The sequence below is a fragment of the Oncorhynchus clarkii genome, chromosome 5 (genome assembly GCF_045791955.1).
Source record: "Oncorhynchus clarkii lewisi isolate Uvic-CL-2024 chromosome 5, UVic_Ocla_1.0, whole genome shotgun sequence".
NCBI lineage: Eukaryota > Metazoa > Chordata > Actinopteri > Salmoniformes > Salmonidae > Oncorhynchus > Oncorhynchus clarkii.
Window position 1 is genome coordinate 64,521,314 of NC_092151.1, and position 13,543 is coordinate 64,534,856.

The 13,543-nt window shown below is 42.8% G+C and overlaps 1 protein-coding gene across 4 annotated transcripts in view; it reads right to left on the reverse strand.

Moving 5' to 3' along the window:
* The window catches only part of LOC139409217 (uncharacterized protein C1orf21 homolog), a 30,317-nt gene that overhangs the window by 12,344 nt on the left and 4,430 nt on the right, over positions 1-13,543 (reverse strand). For 2 of the 4 annotated variants that reach the window (XM_071154062.1, XM_071154063.1), the window contains 2 exons: positions 6,398-6,526; positions 2,689-2,847 (listed from right to left, as the gene is read on the reverse strand). The gene's annotated coding sequence lies outside the window, so the exon portion shown is untranslated. The remainder of the gene's footprint in view (positions 1-2,688; positions 2,848-6,397; positions 6,527-13,543) is intronic. The other 2 variants (XM_071154061.1, XM_071154064.1) reach the window with 2 other exon arrangements.

Below are 13,543 nucleotides of genomic sequence, written 5' to 3' on the forward strand. Positions count from 1 at the left end.
CCGACAGAATTAAAAGAGGGTCGGCTAGGAAGAAAAAGGAGAGAGAGAGAGAGAGAAACAGGTTGGAGAGAGGTAGAGGAAAAGAGAGAGAAACAGGTTGGAGAGAGGTAGAGGAAAAAAAAGAGAGAAACAGGTTGGAGAGAGGTAGAGGAAAAAAAGAGAGAGAGAGAGAAACAGGTTGGAGAGAGGTAGAGGAAAAAAGAGAGAGAGAAACAGGTTGGAGAGAGGTAGAGGAAAAAAAGAGAGAGAGAGAGAGAGAGAGAGAAACAGGTTGGAGAGAGGTAGAGGAAAAAAGAGAGAGAGAAACAGGTTGGAGAGAGGTAGAGGAAAAAAAGAGAGAGAGAGAGAAACAGGTTGGAGAGAGGTAGAGGAAAAAAGAGAGAGAGAAACAGGTTGGAGAGAGGTAGAGGAAAAAAGAGAGAGAGAGAGAGAGAGAGAGAGAAACAGGTTGGAGAGAGGTAGAGGAAAAAAGAGAGAAACAGGTTGGAGAGAGGTAGAGGAAAAAAAGAGAGAGAGAGAGAGAAACAGGTTGGAGAGAGGTAGGGGAAAAAAGAGAGAGAGAAACAGGTTGGAGAGAGGTAGAGGAAAAAGGAGAGAGAGTAACAGGTTGGAGAGAGGTAGAGGAAAAAGGAGAGAGAGTAATGGGAGGCCAGAGAATAGATGAGTAGAGAGAAATGGTCCAGAGCATCAAAAGGCTGTTGACACTCCTCCTCTGTGTCCCGCCCCTCATTTGAAGCTGACAGGAGGACATTGTTTACTTCAGACCCAGCCTTCCTCCAGCCAGCTGTCTGACCACTGCACAAAGCACCAGGTGTGCAGAGAGGAGTGTGTGTGTGTGCAGACTGAATAGTGTGAGCGTATGTTGTTTGCGTGTGTGTGTGTGTGTGTGTGTACGTGTCTTTCACAGCTTTCTTGGCTAAATAGCATTCATCTTCTGAGGTTGAGGGGAGCTTACACAGGTCTTTGTTAAAGGTCCAGAGAGTGAGAGGGATTCTTCGAGGGGGGGCTAGAGTCACACACAAACAGCTCTCTCATTGGCAGCAGCCCAATTCTGCCTGACTACAGAGGATGGGTTGGTAGCCAACAGAGTCACCTGTGGCCTGGTGGCGAGGCCCACCTCAGATAGTCCCTTATCACTGCAGGCCAGGTTGCTCAGGCACTGAGACCTGCATGTTCGTGTCTGAGCTGGAGCAACTCAATTATGGCTCAGACCATGGAGTCTGGCTGGGCACATTTCTTAAGCGTGCAGACGGGTGTGAGGTAAGAGAGAGAGAGAACGAAAACCTCTAGCTCTCTTCCTGAATCGTATGCCATAAGTGTGTGAAAATTCCAGTTCCAATGAATGGATGTCTAGTTAGGAACCTCACTGTCCTCGATGTGCCATCCTAGCCAGGTCAATAGTGTTTGGGCTGTGTGTTAGTAGAGCAGAGCGTTGAGTTTGCAGAGGGGATGTGGACAATGCAGTCTTGTCAGATAGGAACAAATGTGGAAGGGTGTCAATGGGACAAGCTTACGCTGCCAGCTAAGACCCTGACACCAGCCAGATCCAGCACTCACACACACATATGATGATATCAATACACACACACACACGTTGCAAGGGCAGAGATAGTTAGGCCTAACAAATATGCAGGTTGCAAACCCACTTCCAGTATTCTGCCATTAGGCCTCTCGCGGCATTATACCAAAGGTCTACAACTACTGTACACCTGCTTACATCATGCTTTTTGCTCAAGGATCAACAAAAAGCTACAAGCCACATTCTAGTGTTTTACCACACACACACACACACAGTCTCAGTCTACCTGCAGGTCTGTGAGTAGTGGAGCTGAGGGGTATGTGTACATGAACAAGCAAGCTTGCATAAACACGTGCACACAAGCTCCCTGTTTTTAGCCTCGTTATTGTTGTAATTTTCTTACTTTCATATTACATTGTTTACTTTAGTTTATTTAGTAAATATTTTCTTAACTCTATTTCTTGAACTGCATTGGTGGTTAAGGGCTTGTAAGTAAACATTTCACGGTAAGGTCTACACCTGTTGTATTCGGCATATGTGACAAATAAAATGTGATTTGATTAGTGAAGCTTATGTGCACGTGTTTATGCAAGTGCGCTTGTACACATATCCCCTCAGTTCCACTACTCACAGACCTGCAGGTAGAGTAATGCTCTCTGTGTGTCTGTTGTAAAATGCCATGTTCAAAGAGACACACGCTCAGTAGTGTGTGTGAACCTTCTCAAATGCACAGCTGTGCCAGGAGCTTTCAGCCACCATAGAGCCTGAAAAACTGGCTGGGCGGGCCCGCCTATCCTGGAAAGGGAAGGAGCGAAAGGAGTGCCTCAGAGTATGGTTAAAGGCCCGGTCTCTGGGGCCTTTCGTCAGCCATGATGACAGTGACAGGGACAGAGTCAGCGGTGGGACCAGGGCTGAAACTAAGAAACCCTGCATGCTGTCTCTCTGACACAAAAGGACAACTCCTGAGCCAAATCACCATAATATTTACACTAGCCAACAGCAAACCCATGTACCTCACTGCTTTCTCTTGTCCCAGTTTAAACACTACATCAGCCTGACAAGCCGGCAAGCCGTGCCAACACACACACACACACACACACACACACACACACACACACACACGCACACGCACACGCACACGCACACACGCACACACATAAAAAGAATACCTCTGAGTGTGGTGTTATTGTTCTTTGTGCACGTCTCCATTCTCATGTTCTGCTTGGAGCACCTCTTCTCATTCTCTCTCCATTGTAGTGGGCACAAGAAGAAGTGGCTGTGGGGGAGGGAGGACGATGTACAAATAACAGATCCTCTGTTTGGGAGAACTGTCATGTGACAATGAGAGAGAGAGAGAGAGAGAGAGTCAGTCAGGCAGATACAGAAAGGAAACGGAAAAGTTTCAAGACATATTGTTGCGTACACGTTGGCACCAGGACAGGAGTATTTTTTTGTTAGGCCAATAAAACCAGCCAAATTGAAAATGAGATGGCTGTATGGCTCACTGTATTTCCTGTGCTGTCTGCTCTGTGGCTTAGGGCATGACAGAGAGAGGGGGAGAGAAGGAAAGAGAGAGAGAGGAGTGAATGACCAGAGCTCAGAGGCCACTGTTAATAACCTGGTTAATCAGAAGAGTCATTGAAATCTAATGTTGAGTTAAAGTTCAGATTCATTTGACCTAGTGTTCAGTCACAGCCCTGAGGAGCGAAAGGAAATATGGACAGTTTCATACAACAGAGAGGTTCAGAAAAAGGAAAACGTACAGTTAAGAAAGGAACAAGGTACAGATTGGCGAGGAGGACTAGCTCCGCGGACTCTTCATGTCCGGAAATCATTTTACCATTGGGATCTGTACAGTTGCTTTTTTCCCTTCACAAGTTAACTCGTGACATTCCTGGATTACTCATATCAATAAAGTCTGATTTAAATCAACAAATATGATAGTCAGTTGAAAAAAGGTTATGGGTACAAGAGTGTGTACATATCTGGCTGTGTTGGAAAAACCACTACATATCCCATTGAGCCAAGAGGGGAGATGCTACCCATTGTCACAGTTCCAAGACCAGTCAGAAATGTCCAGCCAATGACACCGGTGGATCTTAAAACTGAATTTGGATCCGCTTTAAGTAGCAATGATATCAGTCTGGAACCAGTCACGACTATACAACAAAACAATACAGAAATGTATGTTTCTTTCCAGCTCATTTTTTTGTTACATGATTGTATAGCTAGCATGAGCTTCGAAGTTGAGGGTACAGTATTTATCAAGTTTGGCAATGAGGACAAAAACTAGCATAGTTCAGCTAGCCAGCTAGTTTAGCCAGGAAAATGGTAGACATGTTTGTGTGTGTGCCAGCTGGGTGCACATGCACACTAGGCCAGTTCAGGAAACAGATTGTAGTTTCTATGTCATGATATCAGGAACTGGCGGCGAAAAGTTCGATGAAACAATTCAGAGATTAAAACAAAAAATCAGATGGCATATTTTAGGAGAGCAAATCGATATACAATCCCAAAATCAGCTGTAACTGCCAATAGTAAAACAACGCTTTAAAAAAATGTTTGAGTGACCCTGTAAACAGAAAATGAATGGTGAATTTGGTTCCGGACACACTATAGGGAGTCAACAACTGATCATATTCACCTGAACAAGCTCAAACCCCTGACGGCGCGGTCCTAAAAATGTGATACCGCGTTCCCTCCTTCAGGGAACAGTAGTTATATTCACGTCCCCTTTCAGTCGGTCACTCTGTGTAACATACTATGGGGACATACAATCATGCTGCCAGACGGCTAAGAGGGTACCAAGATAGGAGGCCCACGGCAGCCCAAGCACACAGGCTCCAAAATGGGGTCAGAGCCTCATGACACTTGAATTGTCAGAGCACCATACAGGGAACCAGAACCTGCTGCAACTTGGCTATGCACACTGACCCGTTGCCACTGCAGCCCAAGTCCAGAGACCCCATGGATCCAAGAACAACACTTACCTTGCGAGCCTGAAATGTCAGAGCTCGGACAAGGAACCACAAGTCCAAAACAACTGGACATCTGGTGGTGACTTAGTGAAAGGTGCACACACGTTCTGCATAGCATTGACCAGAGTCTATTGTCCACGGCATAAACCCACAGGTTCCAGCAATAACCTGGAAACTGTGTTCTCACACTCTGCCACGAGAGTAGTGCCGTCATCAGGACACGCCGAGATGGCAGCCATATAAATCTGCAATGTGGAAAAAGAAAGGCCCTGTTGGAAAAGCTAAAGCAACAACAAAATGTCTACCAAAGAACTCTGAAAAGGATAAACCAACCCTCAAACGCATGTGACTTAGACATATACAACCCTCTCGAAGAAGACACGCGCCGACTGTATCGTCATAATCACGGTCAAGGGTAAACCCCTAGCCGTCAAAATTCAACCTTTCAGGGGCCAAACACACAGCTCTCATCTGCCGTCGTGAGTGGCAAACGCTCCCGTACGCCTGGGATAATAGATCAACGACATGGAACCCGCCACGGGTCCCCGACCAACAGAGGGATGGTCTCTGGGAACCAGGATTGTCACTGCGCTAACGGGGAGCCACCAGAATCAATACAGACCTTTCTGTCGGACCCTGGCTAGGCCCCTTTTGTCAAGCTTTACTAATGTCCTGCCACCGGCACTGGGTTAAGTCTGTGTGTGCCGATGCCACAACACTATACACGTCAGCTACCACAGCAAGTGAAATCACTGCAACAGAAGAGCTGCAGTCAGTTTTAGAATCGATGGCAAGAAGTGAAATATTTTGGACTAGTTTAAAAACTAAAAGCATTGTATTTGGGACAAATCATCCACTAAACCTCAAAAAGAAATATTGTAATGAATAATGTGGAAATTGAGCAAGTTGAGATCAAACTGCTTGGTAAGTCCCTGTATTGTAAAGCTGTCATGGTCAAAACATATTGATGCAACAGTAGCTAAGATGGGGAGAGGTCTGTCCGTAATAAAGCGCTGCTTTGCTTTCTTGACATTGTTATCAACAAAACAAATTAGTTTTGTCCCACCTGAACTACTGCCCAGTCATATGGTCCAGTGCCACAAAGAGGGACAGAGGCAAATTATAGTTGGCCCAGAACAGAGCAGCACAGCTAGGCCTTAAATGTACACGAGAGTTAACTTCAATAACATGCATCTCAATCCCTCTAAGCTCAAAGTTGAGGAGAGATTGTCTGCATCACTACCTGTCTTTGTGAGAGGTACTGACATGTTGAAAGAACTGAGCTTTCTGTTCAAACGACTAGCACACAACTCGGACACCCCACAAGACATGCCACCAGAGGTCTCTTCACAGTCCACAAGTCCCAAACAGACTATGGGAGACGCACAGTACTACATAGAGCCATGGCTACATGGAACTCTATTCCACATCAAGTAACTCATGCAACCAGTAAAATGTGAACAAAACCACTGGATAAAACTACACCTCATGGAACAGTGCGGACTGTGAAGAGAGACACTGAGGCACACACACGCAGGCTAGCATACACTCTACACACAGGTACACTCTACACACAGGTACACTAACATTGTTATACTGCTGTATTATGGATTCTGGATTGTAGATATGTTGTGGTAGAGTAGTGTGTAATGTGTTGTGTGATGTTTTATTTTGTTTATAAGGCGAGCTGAAGCCACAGAATGAATGCGAGCCCCAGTGTTCCCAATGGGGCAGTTTTGAGGATTAGGGCCAGGAGTTTTACAGTAGGGCCAGAGATCTCTCATGTCATGTGGTCAGGGTTACACTCTTGACCCTATTTATGGACTTATTATCACAGTGGACTGGCCTGTGTATCAGACTGTATCACCGTCCTGGTACAGTAGTGTTTTAACTCATTTACCATGCTATCACCTTCTCTAGAGTGGCTCCCTGCTCCCTCCCAGATCAACAAACAGCAGAGCTCAGGTCAACCCCTCGTTGCTCCCTTTCACTCAGCTGCTCCAGATCCGTCCGAATCACTCTGACAAGTCTGGGCGGACAAACACAGTATGGCCATGAATGTTCATTAGAAATCATTACCACTGCATCAGATACAGTATATTTCAATCTGGATCTAATTGAGTCTCTGCAGCAGGATAATTGGTGAAGCAGCTTCCTGTGTGTGACTGACCAGGGTGGGATTGTATGGTAATTATTATTTCATTTGCAGGGTGGAAAACCTGAATAATAGAATAGAGTTGGAAGATGGGCTCCCTTTAAGTAGGTGCAAACAAGCAGAATCATGTCTCAAAATGGTGTTGCATATTTCCTGTCAAATTATAATAACATTTTGTGAGAAGATCATGTCACTATCTTGTGTTGTTGCACTGCAAACTAGTAGGCTCTCTGTGTCCCATCTGCTTATACTCTGAGATCCATATATAGTGTGTGGTCCAGGTTATCTGGCCTGCAACAGAGCAACACCCATTTTCTGTTCTGGGGGCCCTGTTCTGCAAAGCCTCCAGGCTCCAGCACCACTCTGCACTGCTGGTGTACATATTACCTCAACTAACCTGTACATTGACTCGGAATATAGCCTCGTTATTGTTACGCTTTTCTTTTCTTACTTCAGTTTATACTTTCTTAACTCTTATTTTTCTTAAAACTGCATTGTTGGTTAGGGCTTGTAAGTAAGCATTTCACAGTAAAGTCTACACCTGTTGTATTCGGCACATGTGACGAATAAAATGTGATTTGGTCTCTTGCTACAGCAACAAGCAATATGTGCAAAGTCCCTCTGCCTAGGGTTGGGCGACATCCAGATGTCCATACCGTTTCTGTTCCATACCAGGGTATACGGTATTATCGAATGTGCACACAAGGGGGAGCTATAAATAAAATACCTGGATCTTGATCCAGGAGGGGGTTGAATGTCTCTGCTGTAACCACGAAGCTTGATCTGGACATCTAGACACTTAGCAAACCAAATGCATATCCCTGAGCTGGATATAATTCATTTGACACGTTAGATTTCTTAGTTACGATAAGTTAAGTTTAAGTTATAAGGAGCAGCTTGGCACACACCACTTGGCAGACCCCGCAAGGCAAAAATCATACCATCTATTTTGATATATACCATTTATACTAGAGGTCGACCGATTATGATTTTTCAACGCCGATACCGATTATTGGAGGACCAAAAAAGCCAACACCGATTAAAAATCGGCCGATTTATAATCAAAAAAAATATTTGTAATAATGGCAATTACAACAATACTGAATGAACACTTATTTTAACTTAATATAATACATCAATAAAATCAATTTAGCCTCAAATAAATAATGAAACATGTTCAATTTGGTTTAAATAATGCAAAAACAAAGTGTTGGGGAACAAAGTAAAAGTGCAATATGTGCTATGTAAGAAAGCTAACGAAAGCTAAGTTCCTTGCTCAGAACATGAGAACATATGAAAGCTGGTGGTTCCTTTTAACATGAGTCTTCAATATTCCCAGGTAAGAAGTTTTAGGTTGTAGTTATTATAGGAATATTTCCCTCTATACCATTTGTATTTCATTAACCTTTGACTATTGGATGTTCTTATAGGCACTTTAGTATTGCCAGAGTAACAGTATAGCTTCCGTCCCTTTCCTCGCTCCTCCCTGGGCTCGAACCAGCAACACAACGAGCATTAGCGCGCGCTAACTAGCCAGCCATTTCCCTTCGGTTACACCAGCCTCATCTCGGGAGTTGATATGCTTGAAGTCATAAACAGCGCAATGCTTGACGCACAACGAATGTTTACGCGCCTGCTTCTGCCTACCACCGTTCAGTCAGATGCTTGTATGCTCAGTCAGATTACATGCAACGCAGGATATGCTAGATAATATCTAGTAATATCATCAACCATGTGTAGTTAACTAGTGATTATGATTGATTGTTTTTTTATAAGTTTAATGCTAGCTAGCAATTTACCTTGGCTTACTGCATTCACGTAACAGGCAGTCTCCTTGTGGAGTGCAACGAGAGAGAGGCAGGCCGTTAATGCGTTGGACTAGTTAACTGTAAGGTTGCAAGATTGGATCCCCCGAGCCGACAAGGTGAAAATCTGTCGTTCTGCCCCTGAATAAGGCAGTTAACCCACCGTTCATAGGCTGTCATTGAAAATAAGAATGTGTTCTTAACTGACTTGCCTAGTTAAATAAAAGGTATTAAAATAAATAAATCGGCGCCCAAAAACACTGATTTCCGATTGTTATGAAAACTTGAAATTTGCCCTAATTAAATCGGCCATTCCGATTAATCAGTCGACCTCTAGTTTATACCAGGTAGGCTTGGGTGTTGCCCAAGCCTACCTCTGTCCAAAAGGAAGAAACATACCCTGGCCTGCCCCATGTACCACTGGACTCTCCCCCCACTCGAGTCGGTGTGTGTATAGAGACAAACACACACACAGCAATATGCATCATGCAGTGCCTGAGCTTTGTGAGTCAGTACCTAGAGGGATCCGGTTGTGCTGGCCTAGTGCTTTCTGCACTGCAATACACCTAACTTGAAACCAAATGCCACTCAGCAATGCCAATGACCGACTACCACAAATAGCATGTGCAGAGGTACTAACACACATGCAGTCAGGCACACAGAACCCCAATAATAACAGTGCCCTACTGTATGTACCACATTCATTGATTGTGCACAAGTACAATAGCTTTGGTCCAGTTTTCCACAAATACTCATATTTTTGCTAGTGGTTATACTAAATTATTAATAAAGTTGCTTTTGTTTACAATGTGAACCTAGCTAGTCAATGTAGCTGGCTAGATAGCTAGTAGTAGCTTATTGACTTCATAAATCTTAGTAAAATAACCAGTGGTATATAATCGAGGCCATATGCAACCAAAATCAACTTTATTTCATTATTCCAATTCACAAGATAGAATGAACGTGAGCGTCAGCCATCAAGAATTGAACCTCGCGATTCTTTGACGCTGGCCATTTCATTGACTTCAAAGGAAGAGTTTCCTCAACGGATGAGGACCAGGGGCAGATGGGCTTGTCGGTGAGCGCTGATGCCGCCCGGTGATAAACAGTGCCCACTTTGCCAAAAGCAGGGGTGCAAAGTATTTTGCTTGTCCATTCCCAGCACTCCTCTCCAGGGTGCTGTTGGAGAGACGTTGCTGCTGCGCTCCACCAACGTTCCGGCAAAAAGAAACATAAATCATGTCGCAGATATAGGGTATGGTAGAAAGAGTATGTGGACTTTTCTGTAGCCTACAGGCTAGAGATAAATGTACGACAACGCAATGAGATGGGCACTTTTTACATCATGCAGGTTTCGCCAATCAAATAGCAGAACCTAAAATGGCGCCCAATTAAATAAAAAATGCGTTGTCAAGTTAACAAACATATCCTAAAAACAGGACAGGTCGGTCAAAGTAAAATGGACCATCACAACTGTTGTCCGGGAGTTTCACTCCATTGTCATGATCAGTGCTTTCAAGTTTGACAAGCTGATAATAACAAAAAATTAAATACTTCTGCATTTCCCGCTGTGTAAACATTGCAAATAGGCTCAAGATAACTCCTGATAAAGTTGGGTAGCTGATATTCAGAGCTTAAAATAGCAAAACTGAATAGTCACAGGAATCAGGACTAATAACATTAATTCAACAGTGTTTTTACAAATGGTGGTCCTGGACATTGATGGGCCTTCATAAAAATTCCATTTTAGCATACCCTAGCAAGACCCCAAAAATGGGCCCTGCAAAACTAGAATAGTCCCAGTAAGCAAAATGACACTGAAAAGACGTGTAAAATAATTATTTTCCAGACATTGAAGTTAGGTTCTGAATGAAAGGTGAAGACACATTTTCCATACTTTTAAAATACACCATTTTCCAGGACGGTGAAAAAAATCATTTTTGTGTGCGGTCCAGATCGGCTTTGATTTCCACATCCACGGACGGACATTGGTTTTTGTTCCGATCCAGATAAAATCTGAACCAATCATAGGAGTCTGTTTGGTTCAGATTTTGTCCGGTCTGGACTAGAGATCAACCGATTAATCAGGGCTGATTTCAAGTGTTCATAACAATCGGAAATCTGTATTTTTGGACACCGATTTGCCAGATTTTTTTAATATTTTTTTTTTTACACCTTTACTTAATCTTTATTTAACTAGGCAAGTCAGTTAAGAACACATTCTTATTTTCAATGACGGCCTAGGAACGGTGGGTTAACTGCCTTGTTCAGGGGCAGAACGACAGATTTTCACCTTGTCAGCTCAGGGGATTCGATCTTGCAACCTTACAGTTAACTAGTCCAACGCTCTAACCACCTGCCTCTCATTGCACTCCACGAGGAGTCTGCCTGTTACCCGAATGCAGTAAGAAGCCAAGGTAAGTTGCTAGCTAGCATTAAACTTATCTTATAAAAAACAATCAATCATAATCACTAGTTATCATCAACCATGTGTAGTTATTACTAGTTTATCTAGCGTGTCCTGCGTTGCATATAATCGATGCGGTGCGTATTCGTGAAAAAGGACTGTTCTTGCTCCAATGTGTACCTAACCATAAACATCAATGCCTTTCTTAAAATCAATACACAGAAGTATATATTTTTAAACCTGCATATTTAGCTAAAATAAATCCAGGTTAGCAGGCAATATTAACCAGGTGAAATTGTGTCACTTGTCTTGCGTTCATTGCACGCAGAGTCAGGGTATATGCAACAGTTTGGGCCGCCTAATTTGCCAGAATTTTACGTAATTATGACATAACATTGAAGGTTGTGCAATGTAACAGGAATATTTAGACTTATGGATGTAACCCGTTAGATACAATACGGAACAAGGCGTTTATTCACTGAAAGAATAAACATCTTGTTTGAGATGAGTTTCCAGATTCGACCATATTAATGACCTAAGGCTCATATTTCTGTGTGTTATTATGTTACAATTAAGTCTATGATTTGATAGAGCAGTCTGACTGATCAATGGTAGGCACCAGTAGGCTCGTAAGCATTCATTCAAACAGCACTTTCGTGCGTATTGCCAGCAGCTCTTCTCTGTGATTCAAGCACAGCCCTGTTTATGACTTCAAGCCCATCAACTCCCGAGATTAGGCTGGTGTAACCGATGTGAAATGGCTAGCTAGTTAGCGGGATGCGCGCTAATAGCGTTTCAAACGTCACTCGCTCTGAGACTTGGAGTAGTTATTCCCCTTGCTCTGCATGGGTAACGCTGCTTCGAGGGTGGCTGTTGTCGATGTGTTCTTGGTTCGAGCCCAGGTAGGGGCGAGGAGAGGGGTGTTAAAGTGCCTATAATACTGTTAAAGTGCCTATAAGAACATCCAATAGTCAACGGTATATGAAATACAAATGGTATTGAGAGAAATAATCCTATAATTACTACAACCTAAAACTTCTTACCTGGGAATATTGAAGACTAATGTTAAAAGGAACCACCAGCTTTCATATGTTCTGAGCAAGGAACTTAAACATTAGCTTTCTTTCATGGCACATATTGCACTTTTACTTTCTTCAACAAACACTTAGTTTTTGCATGATTTAAACCAAATTGAACATGTTTTATTATTTACTAGAAGCTAAATTGATGTATTATATTAAGTTACAATAAGTGTTCATTCAGTATTGTTGTAATTATCATAATTACAAATAAATAAATAAAAAACATTTTGTTTTATCGTCCGATTAATCGGAATCGGCTTTTTTTGGTCCTCCAATAATCGTTATCGGTATTGAAAAATCGGTCAACCTCTAGTCTGGACAGGCCTTGATTTGGTCCAAACATAGGCATCTATAAATAAAAAAACATCAACTTTCATTCAGAAACGAAAATGGACCTGATGTCAACATCTGGAAAATACGTATTTTCAACATCCAGAAAATACATATTTTCACCTTTTATTCAGAGTCTAAAATGTCTGGAAAATACATTTTTTCAGTGGCGACACATCATTCATGTTTAGCAAAAAAATGTAATAATAGATTTTAAATATTATTTTGGCATTAATAGGTGTCATAACAGTTTAACAATTTAAAAAACACATCTTTGAGTTCATAAAGTTACATACAAACATGGTCTCTTTTCTGCTTTCTTGAGTAAGTCAGCTCAAAAATGCAGGTGTTTCAGCCTGGCTCAGTGCTTTCTGTGGGGGTGGGGCAGCAAGCTGAAAATACGGAGTGTAGGGGTTGGCAATGTTCTCTAGTTGCGCAGTGATTGACTGAGTATTCTGTCACTTATGGGGACCCTACGTCACCGCAAAAGCTAGGGGGAGAGGTTAGGCCATTTGATCTGAAAGTGGTTGGGCTCGAAATCTAGGGGGAGAGCTAAAACAATTCAAGCCCCTTGGGTGCTGCCATAAAGTTACATTAGAAGTGTACATCAAAGAAGGTTCAAGGTCATTGGCCACACAATAAAGTCGACAATATACTGGCAAACCCTTTTCAATCGAAGAGAAATGATAGATAAGACGCATCGGTACTCATCGGCCATTGGACATAAACATTAAATAAGTTGGTAACCGCAAATTCAACAATGAGCGGTTTAGAAGGAATCAGTGACTAACTGCAAGCATTGCAAAGCAATCACTAGCCTGCTATTAATTTGAGTGGGTGTGTGGTTTAAGTCTGGGTTTAAGCGTCTCTTTTACAAGCTTAAAAGGATAAACACTCAACACCATGGGTCAGAAAAGGTTGAATACATTGGCCATGCTGTCAATCCAGCATGACTTCTGCCGTGTTCAAAACAACTGGAAACAAAAAAAACAAAAAAAAACGAGCTTCCGACTGGAAAAGGCGGGAACTCGGGCCTCTTTCTAAAGCTCTGACTGACTTGAAGATCACCGACGTCATGATTCAACCTTGTTTATTTCCTGAGTTTCCAGTTGTCTTGACAGCACTATAAATCCAGAGAACGACAGACTTTGATGACAAAGTTTGGTGACAAAATTTGCCCACATGAAGGACCGCCACACCACCTTCCTGTTCAAGTCAGGACAGCACAACAAGGTGAAAGCAGCTGCATTAATGATGTAATATGCAT